The 9,646-nt window shown below is 51.1% G+C and overlaps 1 long non-coding RNA gene across 1 annotated transcript; it reads left to right on the forward strand.

Moving 5' to 3' along the window:
* Positions 1-8,308: 8,308 nt before the first annotated feature.
* Positions 8,309-9,178, forward strand: LOC125523880 (uncharacterized). Its single transcript, XR_007290471.2, has 2 exons — positions 8,309-8,473; positions 8,799-9,178. It is a non-coding gene; the product is annotated as an uncharacterized LOC125523880 (long non-coding RNA).
* Positions 9,179-9,646: the final 468 nt, after the last annotated feature.

Raw genomic sequence — 9,646 nt, forward strand, 5'->3', positions numbered from 1 at the left:
CACTGGATGATTATTTCCTGTTATAGCGGATGATGGACCACGCTGCTTGCGGGAGCACTGTAGTGCGCAGACACTAGGCTGGCGTGATGCAATCCGGCAGGTAGGGGCCCGCCCGTGTTATGTTCAAACGATTCTAGGATTTGTAGAGAACCGCTCGGCCAAAGGTGCAAACCTTCCACCCATGTTTCCTTTTTTTATTATGCGTTCTGTTCTTGTAGGCGCCTTCTCGTTTTGGTAGCTATTTATTTATGTTTTTGAAGTAGTAGGCATATTTTTCTATGGTTGCATTTGTCTACGGCCTTTTTTGGACACCGCAGATAAAAGAAAGATGTGAAGAAAATTTCCGGGCCGTTACTTCAAATAGAAGATGTGAAGAAAATTGGAAAAAAAGGTGCACACGCCGATAGCTATGCATGTATGCTGATTTCCCTTTTGGAGCATACCAACCCCATCGACACGTCACAAACGTGGCACATGCATCCGCACGCGCAGGGCCTCACCTGTTTGACTCAAGTGCACAAAGAATAATGACGGGCATCACCCAAAAAATCTCAGGCGCCAAAAATGGTTTGACCATCGTGGAATCAACGATCGTGTTTGCGGTGTACTATTACTCATTGTTTATATTTATATACTTTCTAGTTGTCACAACGCCCAGCACCTTACACATTTTTGTAACTCTCTCGTGACACAGGCATGTGAGAAGTCAAAAGGCGCCCAACGTGGGGCATGCCTGCACCAACAGACCGGTTTTTCGATCAGTGCCCCGTGATGACACGCAGCCTGGCGCGGATGGAGATAAGACCATCGTGCCAGCCATCAGGGGAGCACCAGATTCAGCACATTCTCCACACATAGCCAAGCATCATTTCGCAACAGCCATGGCCGCCATCACGCGGGATCCATTTCTATGGTCCTTGGCTTCATCGACTCCTCGAGCAAGTGTTTATCCACATCGATGTCTTGAAGAGCCTTCTGCGTTCTAGCGCCGTGACGAGAGAGTGGTTAAGCCTTGTGTCAAGGAAGGGGTTCCCTCTAGAGTATGTCCAACCGCACTCCTCTGCTGGGGATCATCGTGCAGTTCGCCGTTGTGGAGAGCGACGGGAGGTAGCTTGAGTTCGCCCCCGTGGCTGACCTAGACCCCAAAGGCCTCGGAGGTCGCGGCACGCTTGTCAGACAAGCTGGTACGGGACCGTGCTATCATGCGGCGACGGCGAAGTAGTCAAAAGAGAAAGGGGCCACCCAAGGGGATACGCTCGCGAACCAAGACAAACGGAGCTTCTGCTCGACATGGCTGGCAGCTACGAGAACTGCGGAGGACAGTGTGGGCGTTTGGACCGATGGATATCTCTCGGATTCGCTAGTTGAAGGATTTGAATGCCCGCGTTCATTTCTTTTATAGCAAAGTCGAGCTGGCTGAAATGATTGCGTACCGCCATTGTGAAAAGGAGCACGCGCTCGCAATCTCCCGTGACCCCTAGAAGTCATAAAAAAGGTGCACACAGCAACAAGGTGGGATGGGCTCGTGACGGAAGGATGCGTACGGGTGCATCGTAGCTATACCATACTATTGCCTCGTCCCTTCACAGGTGTACATGTCCCTAAAACAACACCATCCAAAACTAGATCAACCCAATGCAGTTCTCTTCTTTGCATCTTCTCATTCTCTCTGAACCAGGTGCCCTGCATCATACGCCCGGGCGAGTCGCCCGGTCACGAAATTTCTATCTAGACGAACGCCTCAAACAGGCCTCAAACGCCCGGTCTGACTAGCACCCCATGTCCACCCCAAATATTGGACGGATATGGGGTGCCCGGGCACGTATGTCACGTCGAACCCGGCCCACGCTGGCCCACCCAACCCCACATATATTTCTCCCCATCCGCTCGCATGACCAAACCATAGCCACTTCACACTCCACTCCATTCGCCAACCAAGCTCACCTCTGACATTTTCCAGCCGTCTCCGGCATGACGGGCAGCTAATCTGACTCCGGCCAATCCGGATCCATCGACTGGGGTGTGATCCCATGCGGGTTGGAGGAGGCAATGACAGTCCGCATTGCACTCCGCCGTTGCCGGGAGGACAACGCCCCAACGACGGCAGGACTTGTCCGGTGTGACTCCACAGCGTTGGCTCAACGGGCGCTCGTGTCCTCTGGGGCTGGATCATCGCAGTCCCGGTAGCCAGAAAATCTCTCCTCCATCACCGGCCGGGTGGACTATGAGTCCGTGGGAAGGTGAGGATAAGGTCCGCCAAGGCCCGTAATGCGGCAAAATGTCAGCAGCGGAGGCGGCGGCGTGGGTGGCCGCAAAGGAGGAAGCCTTCCACACCCGCATTGTGAAGAAACGACAGCGGAGGAACACGCGCACCCTCACCCAAGAGCATAATCGGGTGGTCTGAGCCATAGCCGGACTGCCACCAAAGGAGGATAGCGACAACTCCAACGACAGCTCCGACGATGAGCAGATCCGGCTCGATCCCCACTACGTCTTTGACCCATACTTTCACGAGAAGGAGGACAAGGGCACCGGGAAGAGCAAGGGCGGCCGTGGATGATCTCCACCATAGCCAAACATGCCAAATTTTGGTATTCCGGTAGCATGTTAGTAGTGATGGAGTAGTTGGGCGATGTGTGTAATGTATTGACGTAGTTGCATGAGTTTGTACGGGTTTGAGATATGATAGTTGAGGAGTTCGGTTGTGTGAAGGTAAATTTGAGACTTGACCGGTTAGTATCCGTGGACGCGCTCGCCACTCCTCGGGCATTTGAGGGCCAGATTTGCAAAGTATAGATGCTCTTAATTTCCCTCTTGATTTGGTTCGCATGCGGCATGCACCCATTCTTTCCCTTCCATGGGTTCTCTCTCTTTCTTTTATCTCTGTTTATTGAACGAGGCATCCGCCTCCTCTGCAAGAGCCGGTTCCACCCTGCAAGTGGCCTAGATATATCTATGAAATGGTGGTGTGATTTTTAAATAAACAACGCACAACTTTGATGTGGCAATTTCCTCACAAACCGGGCAATCACGTAGGAAGGTTCAAGTCGTAGGGTGCCCCCCCACACATCGAACAGGCGGAAGGGAGTCCTGTGATCACATGCACTCAAAACCTGGTCTGGCAAGTCAGCATGACTTGTTGTGACACGGACCAAGAGGAACGTCCATTGTCATAACCCCATAGTTCCCGATCAAAGCATTTGAGCCCACCGATTGCCGTGTCATGACCTGTATACATGTAGAACCTCTGTTTTACATTCTCGGAACCATGCAGACCCGCCCCTATGGCACCTTTTTATTCACAAACAAGAACCTTCCATATAAGATGGATGTTGCACCAACTGACACTAGTCGGCAGCCGTATAAACTACTATGATGCGTGCGCGTCCAATCATATGGTAAAGGTATATATAGAGAGGGGGCGATAGATAGCTATATATAGCATCACATCAACAATTATATTACACAATGACATGACAGTTTGCATTGTCGGAACCATGCATACCCATACAAGGGAGCACCCTATTACATCTGAACATGAAACCTTTCATATAAGAATGACGTTGGACCTATCACGGGAACCAATCATACATTTGTGAGGAGAGAGAGAGAGAGAGCATCACAAGGCTTACATTAAACATAAACCTTCATTTTACTTTGTCGGAACCATGCATACCCGCATGAAGGCACCTTTTTTGTGGGCGAGAACCCTCTGTATAAAGTGGACATTGGACCCACCGACACCTCCATTTTACTTTGTCGGAAGACTCGGAACCATGCATACCCATAAGAGGACACCCTTTTTTATGGGCGGGAACCTTCTCCATAAGATGGGCGTTGCACCCCACCGACACCATTCGGGACCGTGTGATTCTTTTTACCATGCATGTCTGTCAAATAAGGTGTTAGAAGAATAGAGAGAGAAGGAACGATAGATAGATATAGCATGTTTTTAGTTTTCCGGAACTACGGATCACCACAACGCTTGCACCACATGTAGATCCTTCATTTTACTTTGTCGGTACCATGCATACCTGCATAAGGGCACCCTTTTCTGTAGGCGAGAACCTTCTCTATAAGGTGCATGTTGCACCCCACCGACACCATTCAGGACCTTGCATTTTTTTACGATGCATGTGTGTCAATAGAGAGAGGGAACGACATATATATAGGTATATCATCACCGGAATGCTTACATTACACATGAACCTCCATCCATTTTTCCTTTGTCGGAACCATCCATTACACATGAATCACCGCAATGCTTTACATCACATCTATAACCTCTTTTTTACACTCTCGGAACCATGCACAGCCTCCCTAGGGGCACCTTTTTATTTGCGCATGAGAACCTTCTATATAAGATGGATGTTGCACCCCCACGACCCCAGTCGGCACCTGTGTAAACATTTGCGACACATGCACGTTATATCATATGGTAAAGGTCTATAGAGAGGGGGAGCGATAGATAGTTGGATATACCATCACCGCAACACTTGCACCACAAGGGAACTTCCAATTTGCATTGTTGGAACCATGCATACACACACAAGGGGCACCTTATTACATCTGAATGTAACCTTTTCCATATAAGGATGATGTTGGACCTATTCGCACCCTTCCACTCATGCGAGTTTCTCTGAAACCTTGGTTGTGTTTTGTATTGCCATGACAGTACTAAAATTGGTTTCATATAATAGGAAAATGACTCTGACTTTTCCTAGTATTCATTAAACGCACTGACCCCGGTCGACGCCTGTGGAAATGTTTTGTTGTACATGCGTGTTATATCATATGGTAAAGGTCTATAGAGAGAGGGAGCGATAGCTAGCTAGATATAGCATCACCGCAACAATTACATTACACAAGGAACCTCCAGTTTGCATTGTTGAAACCATGCAGCCCCACAACAGGGGCATCCTATTTCATGCGAATGTGAACCTTTTATATAATGATGAGTTGGACCTATCACGCGAAACCATCATACATTTTCAGGTGTTAAAGGGCTAGAGAGAGAATGTGCGATATATAGCTATCATAGCATCAATGCAAGTCTTACTTTAAACAGAAACCTCAATTTTACTTCGGAACCGTGCATACCTACACAAAGGCACCCTTTTTTGTGGACAAGAACACTATCTATAAGGTGGACGTTGCACCCACCGACACTCCATTTGGTACTGTGTAGTTTTCACGGTGCATGCCTATCAAATAAGGTGTTGGAGGACTAGAGAGAGATGGAGCGACAGATAGATAGATAGATATAGCATCATCGAAACGCTTACATTTACACATGAATCTCCATTTTTACTTTGTCAGAACCATGGATTGCCACAATGCTTACATTTACACGATTCTTACGTGGTAGTGCAGGGGTTAGTTGATCTGGATACAAAGAAGGAAATTTCGCCGTATATGACGGAGAAATGGCCCCACGTGTTTTTTCTAGCACGCGTTATCGCACGCTTGAATGGGCAGATCAGTCTTATGTAAGGGTCGTTTAATGCTGGCTTGACCACAACGTACTCGCGAGCTGGCGACTGCTCTCTCCTAACAAGTCGAGAGTCAAGCGTATCAAGAACTAGCCTAAACTACGCTTCATCGACAGAGATGTCCATGATCTCCGTGTCGGGCACCGTGTAGATGGGCGCGCAGGAGGGATCCGACTCCTCCTCCTCAACCATATATATGAGCATCTCGTCGACGGCCACGGCGTGCTCTGCCTCCTAGAGGTAATGGCAGTTGGCCTCTGCCTCTGCCTGGAGGGAATCAACGACTGCCTGCTACTCCGCGTGCATATCCACGTCCCCTACGTCCCCCGCATCGTCCTCGTCCTCCTCCTGCACCGCGTCCTCCCAATCCTCCTCTGGATCCACCGCATTCGGAGGTAACCCCACGACGATCCGGGCTTCGCGCCTTGACCGGATCATCTCAAGGAGCTGCAGTCGGCGCTCCAGTGTTAGATATAGGTAGCTCCTTACCCGGCGGCAAGGTGGCATGGCTACTTGTGGCGGCGGATGGCGAGCGGCCGATGAGTAGAAAATGGCGGCTGCAGCGGACGGGAAGGGAGGAAATGTGGTCAAGTGGAATTTTGGTGCAGGCGTCCAGCTTAAATAGCCGAGCTAGGGGATTACGCAGCACACCGAAGCGGTGACACATGGCGCCGTCAGTCCGACGGAAGAGATGAGCTTCGGACCACCGAGTTTAGGAGTGTTTTCGTGTGGGACCGACTGTTAGTCCGTCGTGGCGGACACACGCGGTCGCGTCCGGGCCTCCCAAATCCGTCCGAGATTAAGGCTGAATATGAGGGGTGCCCGCTTGAGGCGCCCATTTAGTTCGGGTTTTTTGTTGGTCACTGAGCATTTGGGCATTTAAGGGGGTTTGAGGCACCCAGCTATAGATGCTCTTACATTTAAAAGGGTCCGTTAAAAAATACTCCCTCCATTACTAAATTTAATCTTTTAGAGTTTCTGTATGGACTGCATATGGAGTAAAACGATTGAATCTACACTCTAAAATGTGTCTATATACATCTATATGTTTCTGTATGGGCTGCCACCACCATTTCTCCCCATTTTCCCCAAAAACGCTCCCGCCTGCGCGCGCCCCCGCCCCCAACCAGCCATGGAGGACGCCATCGACCTCGACCTCGATGCCGCCGCCGGCCTTGCCTCCCTCGCCTCGTCCGGCACCGTCGCCCCCTTCGGGAGAGGCAAGCCTCGTGCCCCGCGCAAGACCGCCGCGGCGGCCAAGCCGAAGAAGGCGCTGACGCCCGAACAGCGGGCAAGGGAGGCGGCCAAGAGGAAGGGCCGGAGGCATGCCGCGGACGTGAGGGATGAGGCCGCTGCTGTCGCCGCCGCGCAGCAGGAGTTCACCTACGCCCGCGTCGCCGCGGCAACGAGGGAGGCGCTCTACATGCTTGGGGTAAACCCTAGCCAGCACAGCCTCGTCCAAGCCGCTATCGCCGCGGCCAGCACCGGCTCGTCGGCGTTTCCTCGGATGGTGATGCCCGACTCACCCCGCGCATCGGCTTGCAACCTGGCCCCTGGCTTCCACGTCTACCCGCAGGCCTCCCGCCTCTCCGAGGAATGCTCACCTGACGTGAGCATGGTCGCGCCTTCCACGCCCATGCCCGCGCCCATCGACCTCAACGCCACCCCGGTGGTCGGTGGCTCGTCGTCCGGCGGCACGAGGAAACGCGCGCGACAGGCGCCTGCCGGCGGTCTCCCGGACGCCCGTAACCTGTTCGAGGAAATGTCGTCCGCCGTCGACGAGGACTACATGCAACACCTCATCTTCGAGGGTGGTGCGCCGGGCGCTGACTACGATCCCGAGGCGCCAGCATTTCAAGGCGGAGCAAATGGATGCTTTCATGGAGATCCAAAGGAGGAGGCTTGATCTTGACGCCGAGAAGCAAGCCAAGATGTTCGAGCTCGAGGCGTAGAAGCAAGCCAAGATGCTAGAGATTAAGGCCGACGACGCCAAGACAAAGGCGAAAGAACTGGCTCTTGCAAGCATGATGACCGGGGTGGAGATCATGAAGGTGGATCTCAACGCCTTGTCACCAAGGAAGAGGCCGTGGTTCAAGAAGATGCAGGCCGACATGCTCAAATTCGACGACGAGTGATCTATGGCGTCGAGGGGCCATCTTTTTTGTATGCCGGCAGGTGTGCCGGCATGACCACGGGAGCCGCGATGGCGTGGTCGAACTCAAGTCCCACCATTTTTTATGTGCTGGCATGTGTGCCGGCCGGCTGATGAGTGCGCCAACATGAACTGTGGTGTTTTCTGAAGCCGGCATTGTATGCCGGCGCTGGCATGGTGCCGGCATGAGACATGACCACTGGCATGATCGGTCGCGGGCCTTTTTTATTTAAAAGTTGAATGCGGATCTGAAATGGGTCGGCACGTTGAGCGCATTGCCGACCCAAACGCAAAACTGGGCGGACAACGGGCGGGCGGCCGATTCAAACGGACAAAAAGCGGACAAATGCGCCGTCCGTTTGAGTTGTCCCATTGGAGTTGCCCTTAGAAACTGAGGAAGTAAAACACAACGGGTGAGACAAAAATCGGGACACCGCCCAACAGCAAGCACGCTATAGCGTATATAACAAAAAAACACATCATCAATTATCCATGAAATTTTACAATGATGGGCGGTAGGAAAGGCACTTGATTTGCTGGAACAAAAGTCAAAGCTCACCCCGTGAAATGAACTACCATGGAATCCAGGGTTCACAGATGTCCTGACATTTTTTTTGTCGGCTCCCCTTGGAAGTTATCGCGCAGACAGCAAGGGGCGGTCCGTGATCGCACTCATGTAGTGGGGCCGGCTAAGAGACCAGCTATAGTATAATCTTCCTGAAGCCAAGCAGTCCATTCGGTGTGCGATACCAACAAACCAGAGGCTGAAGCACAACGCAAGATTGACGAACTGCGTTCGTTCACAGGGCGGCGCACACCGCAATCTAAGGTATATCCGTCTCCAACCTAATGCCTTTTGTAGACCAGGATTACGATTTGCGCACCGCATTACGGTAGCGTTCCTGCAGTGCTTTTTTCATGTCTACGGTGTCGATCCGATTTCTCGCGCTCAACAATCATTTTCTGGCGTTTTGTATAGATTGTTCATGCAAAATCATTTTCCTTGACATGACCCAAACAAAACTCAATCTGAAAATCATTTTTTGTCCCACTACACAGCCAAGGAATTGATGTGAACGCATCATGATCCTGTAATGGTGAATGTGAGACGTCGGAAAAACTGAATATCTTTTGCTGTCCATTTTCTGTCCCAGGATGGATGGGTACGGGGTTCTACCTTCAGGGCCGAACGCGCCCCGACTGATTGACAATGTATCATTCGAATCAGAAGACGAAGAGGGGATTGGTTTCCTGGCGGCGTTGTGGAGCCTGAGCCGGACGAGGAAGATCAGAACCAGGACAATGGAAAGGCGCCCCCAACCGGCTCGAGATGCGGCGTGAAGAAGTTGCACGATCCGATTTCCTCGTTCAATGACGAGAAAAGACAGTACGTCGAGATGGTGTTTGGGGGGCTGCTAGATTTAGTTGGATGTTCACTGATGTGTTTTTCCATAAGTTACATTTCATTTTTATGTGGAGAGCAAGTAAGTATTGGTTCACACGTGTTTTTTCATGGGTTACATTCCTTTTTTTATGTGTGCATCAATGACGCAATGTTGGATGTTCACTGATGTGTTGCAACAACTGGGTTGTTAGCCCATTTCCCAGCTACATAGAACTGACGGGCGCCGTACTGAAAAAGCAGTTGAGTGTGGGAGGTTTCATAGAGATAGATCTGACGAATGTTTTCAAAGCTCACCACAGGCCCCTGGGTTTGCAGCAGTACGAGCTACGCTCCATTGCTCGCGCTCCCATCTGCCAAAACCTGCATGTTTTCTCAATCAAATGATGCTACCTCGGAGAAGAGCGCTTGACTAAGGTGAGGCAGATACGCTTGTATGCAAATACTAGCACCGGACGTAGTAATTGCACGTCCGAGACAGCAGCGCAACATTTACCACATAGAGTTTTCTGGATGTGTTACATAGGCCCTTTTCCTATCCTAGATACATCTTTATAGAACTTGATCCTCTCACGTACGAGATTGTGAGCGCCCCGGCTA

This window comes from Triticum urartu, chromosome 7A (genome assembly GCF_056163025.1).
Source record: "Triticum urartu cultivar PI428250 chromosome 7A, HENAU_Tu73, whole genome shotgun sequence".
NCBI classification, from domain to species: Eukaryota; Viridiplantae; Streptophyta; class Magnoliopsida; order Poales; family Poaceae; genus Triticum; species Triticum urartu.